Source organism: Populus alba, chromosome 11 (genome assembly GCF_005239225.2).
Source record: "Populus alba chromosome 11, ASM523922v2, whole genome shotgun sequence".
NCBI lineage: Eukaryota > Viridiplantae > Streptophyta > Magnoliopsida > Malpighiales > Salicaceae > Populus > Populus alba.
Genome location: NC_133294.1, coordinates 22,484,329 through 22,496,473, shown reverse-complemented (window position 1 = coordinate 22,496,473; position 12,145 = coordinate 22,484,329). Strand labels below are relative to the sequence as shown.

The 12,145-nt window shown below is 32.9% G+C and overlaps 1 pseudogene; it reads left to right on the top strand.

The window, feature by feature from the left end:
- The first annotated feature begins 10,122 nt into the window (after positions 1-10,122).
- Positions 10,123-11,848, top strand: LOC118040833 (monolignol oxidoreductase AtBBE-like 13; annotated as a pseudogene).
- The last annotated feature ends 297 nt before the right edge of the window (positions 11,849-12,145 follow it).

The following is a 12,145-nucleotide window of genomic DNA, read 5'->3' as shown; positions in this document are numbered from 1 at the left end:
CCACCCCAACCCTTCGTGAGGGTGTGGTATGTTGTCTATTTGGCATGGAAAATATGGTGAGACAAGGAGTTCTTTTGTCTCTAAGCTAAAAATGGACTGGGAGTCGCCACCTAGTATTCTGGTTACTAGGAACCCTAACTGGTCTCAGAGATGGGGTACGGAGACTGGTTGCGTAAAAGGGAAGGTATTAGCACCCAACTACGCCCTACCTAAGGTAAGCTGCATTGTTTTGTCTGATAAAATCTAAGATCGTGTTGTGGTTTCTTATTGTTTGGAATACGCATTACATGTAATGTCATACCCCAGGTTCTATTGTCCAAAAAAGAATTAAATATCCAGAATATGCATTACGTGTAATGTCATACCCCGAATACTAAGAGACAAACAAAATAAAATTTTTGTTGTTTTTTGAAATTTTGGCCAATATTCTCTTGACTTTTAATAAACTGGTTATTAAAGCCAAAATATATGCTAAAACATGGTTTTTTTTTGTGTATGAAAAATACAATATGATTTTTTAGCTTTGAGACACTTTGGCCGTATGCACAAAAAACATTTTTTTTCTTTTTCCAATTTTTTTGTATTTTTGGAAGTTTTTTTTTTTTTGAACGAAAACCGGGTATTTTAATATCAGATTTTTGTATTTTTAATAACATAAAATACCACCCAATATTAATCAAAATGACATAAAAATTACACGGAAAAATTATAAAATGCTGAAAAAAAATGTTTTTTATTTTTATTTTTTCTTTGAAATGGGCCGGGTCAGGCCCAAATACATGGGTTGGGCCGAACCTGGCCCAAATGCATGGGCTGGTTACTGTGCACATAGTAAACCGGGTTACTGTGTGCACAGTAACCAGAGAATTAATTAGCATGTATAGTAACCGGGTTACTGGTGCACACAGTAACCCGTGAATTAATTTAGCCAGTTACTGTGCACAGCACAGTAACTAGCTAATTAATCTTCATCTGCTGCAGAACGTAAACGTTCTGCATGCAGATGAAGCCGAAGCCGAAGCAAAAAAAATGACAGTGGAGAAAGTTGTTGATGCTCGGCAGCAGCTGAAATGCGGCAGGGGGTGGTGTGGCAGTGCTGGCGATTCGCGGTGGCCGGCGGTTTTCCTTCTCTCTCTCTCCTCTGTTTTTTCTGTTTTCTTCTCTGCTTCTTCCTTTCTCTTCTCTGCCTTCTCTCCTCTCTTCTCTCGGTCTTCCCCTCTCTTCTCCCTTCTGTTTCCTCTTCTGTTCCCTCTCTCTCCGTCTTCTCCTCCCTTTTTTTTTTCTCTCGGGTCTCCTCTCCTCTATTTATAGAGCCCGTGAGCATGTTTTTTTCATTGTGGAGCCAAGGAACGGGTCATGCGGCGGCTGGTCGGGCGTGGCTGTCCAGGCATGCCTACCTCAGTTTCGGCGGTGCGGTAGGTGGTCGGCCAATGTCTTCGGTCGGTGGGCTAGAGGGACCGGCGGTCGGTGGGCTTGAGGGACCGGCGTCATTAAATATGCATTCTTTTTCCTTCTTTGCTGTTGTGTGTTCGGCGGGGAAGAAAGGGGAAACAGTGTCGTTCAAAACGGCACTGTTTTGAGCTTTTCTTTTGATTTTTTTTTTTTTTTTTGTATTTATTATTTTTTTATGGGGACCCAAAAATGGGTTACAACAAACACTAACCTCAAATCTGGAAAACCATGCATTGCTGGATATCTGACTCCATTGAAACAATGGAATCTCCATCGACGATTTAAACGCCGATGATATTACTCGGGGATCTCAATGTTTGTGAACCTGAAAATAAATGAAATTAATGAAATAGTGATTACTTCATAAATTATGTTTTAATTTTTTTTTTTTAAAAAAAACTAAAACCTTAACAAACTTACATTTTTTAACTCAATATTGTCATCAATATTTTATATAGGTTTCATATGTATCATGGATGATCATTCTTGGATGCATCGAGTTTCACCTTAAAAGTTGCGCGATATAAGTTATTGTAATGGGATTAAGAGTTTTATTAAATACACACTATCTAATCCAAAAATATTAGTGGATGCAGTATTAGATTTCTATGTAAGAGGTGTAAAAATAAAAGTTTCTCAATCTAGATGTTATTACGATATATCTTCTAGCAAAAAACAGTTCTTGGAGAAGTACTTGTGTTGGTTTGCACATGTAGAATAATATGTTCCGTCACAAGATCATGGTATAAAAGGATGGTTGGTCGGAATTTTAGTTCTAGCAATGTGAATGTAATTGTAAATGATAATAATAATCATTGTAGGAGTATGATTATGGATGCAATGAGAATGAATCAGGATAATGCATGTGAATGTTCAATTGTAAATGAAGAACTAATTGAAAGATTTTGACGAACCATTATGGTATGGTTTCACAAATAATAACGAATTATCGATTGTTGCACAAGTGTTTACCATTAAGTAAGATCATGGGTTGAGCTAAGACGATTACGATAAAATTATTGAATGGACAAGAAGCATTTTTTCTAAAGGTAATAGGCTAAAAACGAACTTATATGCTGCAAAATCCATGATGAAACCCCTTGACCTAGGATACCAACAAATTGACATGTGTCTAAACTTCTACTAAATCCATTTTGTTCATTTCAATTGTAAAGAGGATGGTAAAATTTTGTTTTATTATGTATATTTTTTTTAGATTGTTGTTTTATATGAAAATATTTAATGTTTAACAAACAATAACTCTCTTTTGCAGGTTACAGTTCTTGGACATGATCCAAGACCGATTAAGCTTTTTGTTAAAAACTCATATGCAAAATGATAGTCTATTGAAAAAAGGGTTATAATAGCTTGTGGATAGCCAAACTCAAAAGTTCATGGTAAATTGAATTTTAACAATTTTTTTATTAATTTATTATTTTTTTTATTAATTTATTGATTGTTTTTTTTTCTTTTTTCAGGAAACATATAATACCCGTTTGCATGAGAGATCCTTCGACCTATCTAAAACTCGATTTGAATTTGTGGTTAAAGGCTGGATTGTCTGGTGGACTCGATAGAAATGGAGTTTATTGTATCTCAAAACACTATGATTGAGGATATACGGACGGTCATGGTGTATATCGACCTTCTGTTCCTCACAATCGGGGTTTGCACTCCTAATCTCTGGTCATCTAGGCAATTGTGCGAGAATAAGTTAAGGCTCAGACAACCCAGCTTAGTTTTGAGATGGCTTAACTTTGGTACATGTCAACTCAACTTAGGTGATTATACGAGCAATTATTGTTAACCTTTAGTGGTCGATGTGGTTTGTCGCACGTGTGTAGCATCGCGGAGACCATAAACTCTTTTTAGTATATGGAAATTGAAAAGTGGAGCAGACAAGGAATTCTTGTCTTCTATCCGTGGAAAAGGAGAACAAGACTCACCACCTAGTATTTTGACCATTAAAAACCCTAACTGATCTTAGGGATTGGGTATGGAGACTGGTTGCGTAAAAAGAAGGTATTAGCACCCAAATACGCCCTACCAAAGGCAAGCTGCATTGTTTAATGGTCTGATTAAAAAAAATCTAATGTCTTTTTGTGTTTTATAATTATTGGTCTATCTATGAGTTAAGAAAAGTCCTGCTCGCTAAAAAGATCCTTATCTTATCAGGTAAAAACCTAACCATTCTAGTGTCTATAAAAAATACATTTTAACATCGGGAAAAAGGTTTTACATATAAATTCATAATTCCAATTACTAAAAAAACAAAAATATTTTTTGGATATTTACAAAATTATTGGCTTAGTTCTCATGGCTTTAATAAAATGGTTATTAAAGCCAAAATACATGCTAAACATTTTCTATAATTGTTTTTGTTGTATGAAAATATAATATGATTTTTTTTTAATTTTTTGAGAGACTTGGCCTTATGCACAAAAAACAATTATTTCTTTTGTTTTTTATATAATTGTTTTGCAACATTTCAAAGAAAACCATGTATTTTAATATCGGATCTATATCTTTACAATATAAAAATATAAATCAATATTAACCCAAAATGATATAAAAAAAAAAAAAACTTGTGAGAAAATCCCAATGTTTTTTCAAAGGATTTGGATAATTTTTTTAAATTTTTTTTTAACATATATATATTATATATTATATAACATTATTATATCAATATATTGGAATTGGATTGGCCCAATTACACTGGGCTAAGCCCATCCCGACTGGGCCAAAATCGGCCTATAATAAATCAAGCTGAGTTTGGCCCCAGGTATTGGGGTTGAGTCGATTTGGCCCACCAGATGTTTTTTCCCTTTCAGATTGGGCCAAACACTGCCCATCCATTTTGGTCTGGATCGGCGTTGTCCGACCTAGTTAACAGTGGAACAACTCTTTACTATTCACTTTACACGGCAGTGAAGACGAGAAAATAAGCAGAAGAAGAAGGAGAAGAGGGGGGGGGGGCACACCTGCTGACGGCATTAACGGTGCTGGTGGCTCTCGATGGCGGTGATGTTGCAGTGGACGACTGTTTCAAATGACGATTCTTCTTCTTTTTTCCTTTATTTTTGTGTGTTTCTTCTTCTCTCGGTTTTTTTTTTCTTTTATTTCTCCACTCTTTTTCTGTCTTTCCTTTTCCTTTACTTCTTATTCCTTCCCAATCCCTATGTTTCTGTACTCTCTGTCTCCGTTTCTCTATTTTTTTTTCTTTGGTTTGTTTTGTTCTTTTTCTTCCCTCCTTCTCTTTGTTTGAGTCTCTCTATCTTTCATCTCTCTTTTTTTATTTCCTTTGTTTTTTTCTTTCCTCCCTGCTCTAGGCCTATTGAGTGGGGTATTTTATATGATAGGGGAAGTGAGAGCTACCCTACCTCAAAAACGATACTGTTTTTGGTTTTTTTTTTTTTAATAGAACATGAAAGTGCAATCATTTTGAACAAAACTTGCAATTTCATTTAAAAGAAAATGGCGCCAAAATATGTTCATTTCCAAATCAATCCTCAATTTGTTGATTTATTCATTTTAGCTATAACGATATGTATAATATGATTGGAAGATGTGTTTACTTAATTAAACATTCTAAAGTCTAAAAGTTTTGACTATATTGCTACATTTATTCAATTTTGACTATATGTATAATATGATTGGAATATGAATCATTCAACTTTATATAATCCCATTGTAATATCACAAGTAAATATCTCAGTGCACAAAACCAGCTACAAAATAATTTAATTTCCTGTTGATTGTTCATAGCTCCTCTATAAAAGAACTCCTTGAGACATCAATTCTTGAAGGCAAGCCAGAAAGGTAAGAAAGCAGGAAAAATGGTGCGTTCAAGATCTTCCATACTTTCAATAGTTGTGGTCCTACTCCTTTCCTTTTTCCACTGTCTTGTATGCTCCACAAAACTCTTCTTTCACTAGTGTCTTACAATCTTCTGCTCAAAACCTCAGGTTCACCTTGCCGTCAGTACCGAAACCCGAGTTTATCTTCAGCCCTTTAAAAGAATCTCACATGCAAGCAGTTGTTATTTGCTCTAAGCAGCTTGAAATTCACCTTAGAGTCCGTAGCGGAGGCCATGGTTATGAGGGACTCTCTTATGTATCAGAAATTGAGACATCTTTCATTGTTGTAGACCTTGCAAAGCTACGGTCCATCAGCGTTGATATTGAGCACAACAGCGCGTGGGTTCAGGCGGGAGCCACGAATGACGAACTTTACTACAGAATTTCTGAGAAAAGCATAAATTTTAAATGTTGGAGGTTCAAATCTGGTGTGTGTGTGTGTGTGTATATATATATATTGGATGATCCGTTGAATCTTGGACTGTATAATATGATATATTTCTCCATCATTAAAACTCTAAAAAAACTGACTCCTTATAATAAATTGAAGCAGGTTAGTATATTTATTTATTCCACATGATGTATTTATTTATTTCACATGACAACAAATTTTCATGCAAATAATTTAGTTGGTCAGTGTGCATATTTAAATCTAGAGGTCATATTTATGATTATTGTTTTTTTTTTTTTTAAGAAAAAAAAGACTGTAATAAAAAAAAAAATTGCAATGCCTATCGCCCATTCACACTTCTCTTAAAACTGTGCATTCATTGAGATAAACAAGAAATACATTAATAAAAAATTATTATAATAGATTTTTCTTAAGGACTGTATTTTTAAGTTTAATTACAATATCAACAACTTCTCTACAACCTAAATATTCTTTTTTATGTATTTTTTTTTTTTAATTCTCAGCAGGGTCATGCATACAAATAAGTAAATTATAATCATTAAAACTTGAAGTTTACTATATATATATATATATATATATATAAACCACAACTACTCTCTTTGTGTTTGGGGAGACGATGCCAGGTTGAAGCATCTCAAGGAGCTGTAAGATAGGTACGTTTTTCTGTTCTTTTTTTACTGATTTAGAGCTTAAGGATTGGACTGGACTTGTCAGATAGACTATCTTGTTACAATAAAATAAATCATTATTTGGGTCTCTGTGCCTATCCTGAAAACGGGATAAAGCCCATTTGGTAAATCTTTTTTGTTATTACAGATGATGAAGCAAAAAAAAATTGAAGATACTTTTTATTATTATTTTTTCTTTTCAATGATTAGAGTATTGATAATTTAGGTTTTCCCATGATGAGATTAAATCTTTTTGGTGTGCTTTGAAACACACAATCTAATTTGAAACCAATTATTTTGGGATTTTTTTAATAAAAACATAAAATAATAATATGAAGAGTAAATTCACTTATCACATGAATATTTAAGGTCTAAAATGTTGATAGATGCTTAGTGAAATTAGTTTTTTCCAAAGGATTTAAGCTCATTGCTTGCTAGCTACCTCACAAGGCTCATGGATCAATTTCACCGGGTTCTGAATGCAGTTTTTGCGGTTAATTTCATTTTGGACCCTCAACTTTATATTTTAAATATTTTAGTCTAATCTTGATTGCACCATTTAAAAGGATTTTTTTTTTTTTTTAATATCCCTTGTTAATCTTGTCCTCACGGATGGATTTAGGGGTGGCATTGACACCCCCAAGTTTAAAGAATTTCTAAAATCCTCCCTCAAAATCAAAATTTGCCCCCTCCACTTTACTAAATCTATATTCGGCCTTCCTTGTCCTCCATACACTATAATCCCAAAATTAAATAATTGGCTATTCATTTATTGAATGCTTATTTTTTGTGTCATTATACAAGTTTTTTCTCCAGGGAGTCAAGTTTTTATATTATAGTATACCTTAAAATTACTTTTCGTAATGTTCACAAAATTCTGGAAATAACTTGGAATTTTATCCCAAATGGTCCTAGAATATTTGATAACTGCAATTAATCATCAAATATCCAAAAAATTAAGATTTATGTTTTTTTTACCAAAAAACACCTTAGAAACCGTAATAAATCTATCTATGACATTGTAAAACTATGCAAACAAAACTCAGATCTGTTTTTTCACAACATTAAAAGGTAAAAAAAAACAAATGATATGAACTCCACTTATCAAATGGAACCATTTGACATAAATATCAATCATTCTAGTAGCCTAAAACAGTGTCAACATCATTTTTCTCTATCTAATGACCTATCTATCTACTCTCTCTTAACCAGAAACTAAAAAAATAACAAAAATAATTTATTGTATCAAAATTAAATTGCAAGAAAATCAAAACACCAAAATTGTATAATATTAGTTATTTTTAAAGTTTAAGGACCAAAGTATATCTTTCCCAAAACTTCTAGCGCATCATCCATGTTTGGTGTCTTTTTAATTTTGGTCCCAATTCTTCCAATTCATCCTTTGCCTAAAAAATCCAAAATCAATTGGCCTTCAATCAAGATCAAATTGCATAAAATAAAATCTTAAGAATCAAAATAAATTTTTAAAAAGTATACAGGACCATCAATTTTTTTTTTTCTAAGTTTTTTTTTTATGTCTCTATATTTTACTTTGATTATTGATTTTATAGTCTTTTCAATATACTCTCTATTATTATTATTATTATTATTATTATATTATTATTATTATTATATATATAAGGTTAGGCCATGGACAAAATCAGATTGTGCAATTGACAAATTAATTAGCTTGGGTGAAATGTAAACCTGCTTAGATATTGTCATTCCCTAGTTTTCAAGTTAAACCCAACTCAGTGGCCAAATTTGAGATTACATGCGGCTTTAGGCAACTTTTCAAATTTGACTGCTGCGGCTACTTGCATGCACCTTGTCATTTTAAACTTTTCAAAAGATTGATTGTAAAAACAATTCCACATACAATTGCATGCACCTAATAGTTTTAAGATCTTTTACATGTGCGTATTTTGTTTTTAAGATATGACAGAGAGCCAATAATTCTTTGCGCAACTGCTAATTTTCAATAATGCCGTTTTTACGGGTTAAAGTCAAAGAAGAAACTTAATTTGATTTGATTAACATTGGATTGGGATTGAATTTGGTTAAAACTATAAGAGGTTAAATCGTTATAACGAGATTGGATTTAAAAGGTTTTTTTTTAAATTGATGTGATTATCAAAATCAACTTGTATGTATATCAATTAATTTAATAAATTTTGTAATTAACGATATCTGAAAAATCTTAAAATGAGCTTATGAAGTTGCAGTTTTATTAATTTTCTAATTAATTTTGAATTTTTAGTTTTATTTTTGGATTCCATGCTACTTTTTATATGAATTAAAAACTCGACTATTTATATTTTGTAAAGGTTAGTTTCAAGCCTATTAGTTGAATTGTAATTTTTTTTAGGGTACAATATTAAAAAAGATATTAAAATCATGAATTAGAGTCTGTCTATGATTTTTCTTTTTAAAATTCTGTTTTCTTTATTCTTACGTTTCTTTGGCTGCGTCTCCGAAACACTTGTCAAACTGACCGAATTTAAAATTACTTATTTCTAAATGTTTTAGGCAGCTTTTCAATTTGATTGCTTTGACTACATTCCTTGTCATTTCAAACTTTTCAAAATATTTTATGAAGTATATAAATATTTTTTAAAGAATACGTTGCAAATCATTGTTAACTTAACATCATTAATTGTGGATTATAATAGTAATTCATAGTATTTTATTTTTTTAAAAAATTTCTATTATAATTTTTTTAAAATTTATTTATATCAATTTATCTTTTAAAATTAAGATTGTTAAAAATTTAGTTTCATAATTTTTTTTTATTTTTGCTTTTATATGAGGTTAGTGTGGTTTACGGGTTTGCCAAGATAACCCAGATTGTCTCGGTTTTGAAAGTTTGATAGGTCTTTTTCTTTTTAATTGAACTTGATTTTTTTGTAGTTTATTTGTTTTTTCACATAGTTAACAAAAATACTTTTAGCAAAAAATCATATTATTAAACTTTATAAAGTAATAAAAATTAAAGGGTGTGAGGAACACATTGCACTGTGAATGATAATAGTAATTCACAGTATTTTGCTTTCTTTCTTTTTTTTTTTTTAATTTTTGTTATGAATTTTTTTCAAAATTTTTTTGTCGATTTCTTCTTTTAATATAGGAAGATTATGAGTTTGACTTCATAATTTGTTTCTTTTAATTTTACCTCTCTATAAGGCTAACATGGTTTGTATGTTTTCTAGAATAACTTGGGTTGCTCTAATTTATGAGTTTGGTGAGGTGACCTTTTTTTTAATTGAACTTAGAGTGTTTTTATTATCTATTCTTTTCTCATATAGTTAAGAAAAAGTTTTATAAAAAAAGTCATGTTATTAAACTTTATAAAGTACATAGACAACTCATAGGTTTGGTTAGTTGACTTGATTCGCGGGTTGACAAGTTTAACTTTTTTAAATTAGTTTTTTTTTTCATTCTTAAGATACTGGGTTAATTGAGAATTTAGTTTAATAATTGGTTTCGTTTTTCCTAACTATATGAGAAGAGTTTTAACTACAGTTGATAACTTTTTTAAAGATCACAGATATATCAATTGTTTTAGAATCACAATTCAATTCTAATGTCATAATTAAACATTTTACTACAAAGACTAGAGTAATATTATATTCCTAGGATAATGCAAAGATTAAACCAATTTACGATCAACTCCTCACAGCTCCTCTATAAGAGCACCTTGAGGCTTCAATTCTTGAAGACAAGCCAAAGAAGCAAGAAAGCAAGCAAAATGGTGCCTTCAAATTCTCCCTTACTTTCAATCCTTCTGGTCCTACTCCTATCTCCATTTATAGTTTCACATGCACTTCAGGATAGGTTTCTGAAATGTCTCTCAAGAACTTCAGAATCATCCTTTCCTTTTTCCACTGTCTTGTATACTCCAAAAAACTCTTCCTTCAGTAGTGTTTTACAATATTCTGCTCAAAACCTCAGGTTCACCTTGCCTTCAGTACCGAAACCTGAGTTTATCTTCACTCCTTTACAAGAATCTCACATCCAAGCTGTTGTTATTTGCTCTAAGCAGCTTGGAATTCACCTTAGAGTCCGTAGCGGAGGCCATGATTTTGAGGGACTCTCTTATGTTTCAGAAATTGAGTCACCTTTCATTGTTGTGGACCTTGTCAAGCTCCGGTCCATCAGCGTTGATATTGAGCACAACAGCGCGTGGGTTCAGGCGGGTGCCACCAATGGAGAATTTTACTACAGAATTTCTGAGAAAGCAACACCCATGGCTTCCCAGCTGGCACTTGCACAAGTTTAGGTATGGGTGGGCACATTTCAGGAGGTGCATATGGTGCCATGCTGCGAAAAATATGGCCTCGCTGTTCGACAATGTCGTTGATGCACATATAATTGATGTTCATGGAAGACTTCTAGACCGAAAAGCCATGGGCGAAGATCTTTTTTGGGCCATCAGAGGAGGCGCAGGTGGCAGCTTCGGAATCGTCACCGCCTGGAAGGTAAAATTAGTTCCTGTACCACCAGCTGTGACAGTATTCACTGTTACCAGGACGTTAGAACAAGGTGCAACTAAACTCCTCTATAGATGGCAACAAATTGCTGATCAAGTACTAGACGAGGATCTTTTCATCAGAGTTCAAATTGGGACAGCTAATGTCAGTAGGCAAGGTAAAAGAACTATCACCACCTCTTACAATGCCATGTTTTCTTGGTGACGCCAACAGGCTTCTCCAGGTAATGAAACACAGCTTCCCTGAATTGGGTTTGACACGACAGGATTGTATCGAAACAAACTGGATCAATTCTACTGTATATATGTCAGGCTTTGCAAATAATACCCCTCCTGAAGTTCTCCTTCAAAGAATTAACAATGACAGGGCCTACTTCAAAGGCAAATCTGACTATGCCAGAAAACCCATACCTGAAAAGGCACTTGAAGGGTTATGGGAGAAGTTATTTGAAGCAGAGAGTCCTCTAGTAGTGTTCACTCCTTATGGTGGAATGATGAACCGAATTTCAGAATCTCAGACTCCTTTTCCTCATAGAAAAAGGTACCAAGTTCATGATCCTTTACTGGTCCAGCTGGCAAGATGCAACGGAAAACGTTGCAGAGGCATATAAATTGGACTAGGAGGGTTTACAGTTACATGACACCTTATGTCTCAAAGAATCCTAGGGAAGCATATGCTAATTACAGGGATCTTGATCTGGGCATGAACAGAAATTCTAACACAAGTTTTGTCGAAGCGAGTGCTTTTGGTACCAACTACTTCAAGGGTAACTTCTACAGGTTGGTGCATGTGAAGACCAAAGTTGATCCTGATAATTTCTTCAGGCACGAACAAAGCATCCCACCTCTTCCACAACAAATGGGATTAAGAAATGAAGTGGAATTTCATCTCCAGCAAAGCTTAGTTGGATCACTATTTCTCACAAGTCATGATAGGAGGACCTTTTGTTTTAATACTATAGCTAAATAAAGAAATGTCATTCTGTGCAAATCATGCTGTATTGCGGTTTTTTTTATTATTATTATAAATAAAAGCTTTGCATCAAATAGTCCAATTTGTTGAGGAAGAATGTTGAAAAATGTTTAAAATAAAAATGATCAACAAGGAAACACCATTCTTGAGGTTTGGCAGTTTTTGTACAATATATATCACAACTAGAAAATTATCAAATACAAATGAAAATACTGAAAAAAAAAAAAAAACTCATTAGTAAATCACAATGACTTTTATCAAAGAAATATTTCCTCACTGTTTCTTTAAGTATAC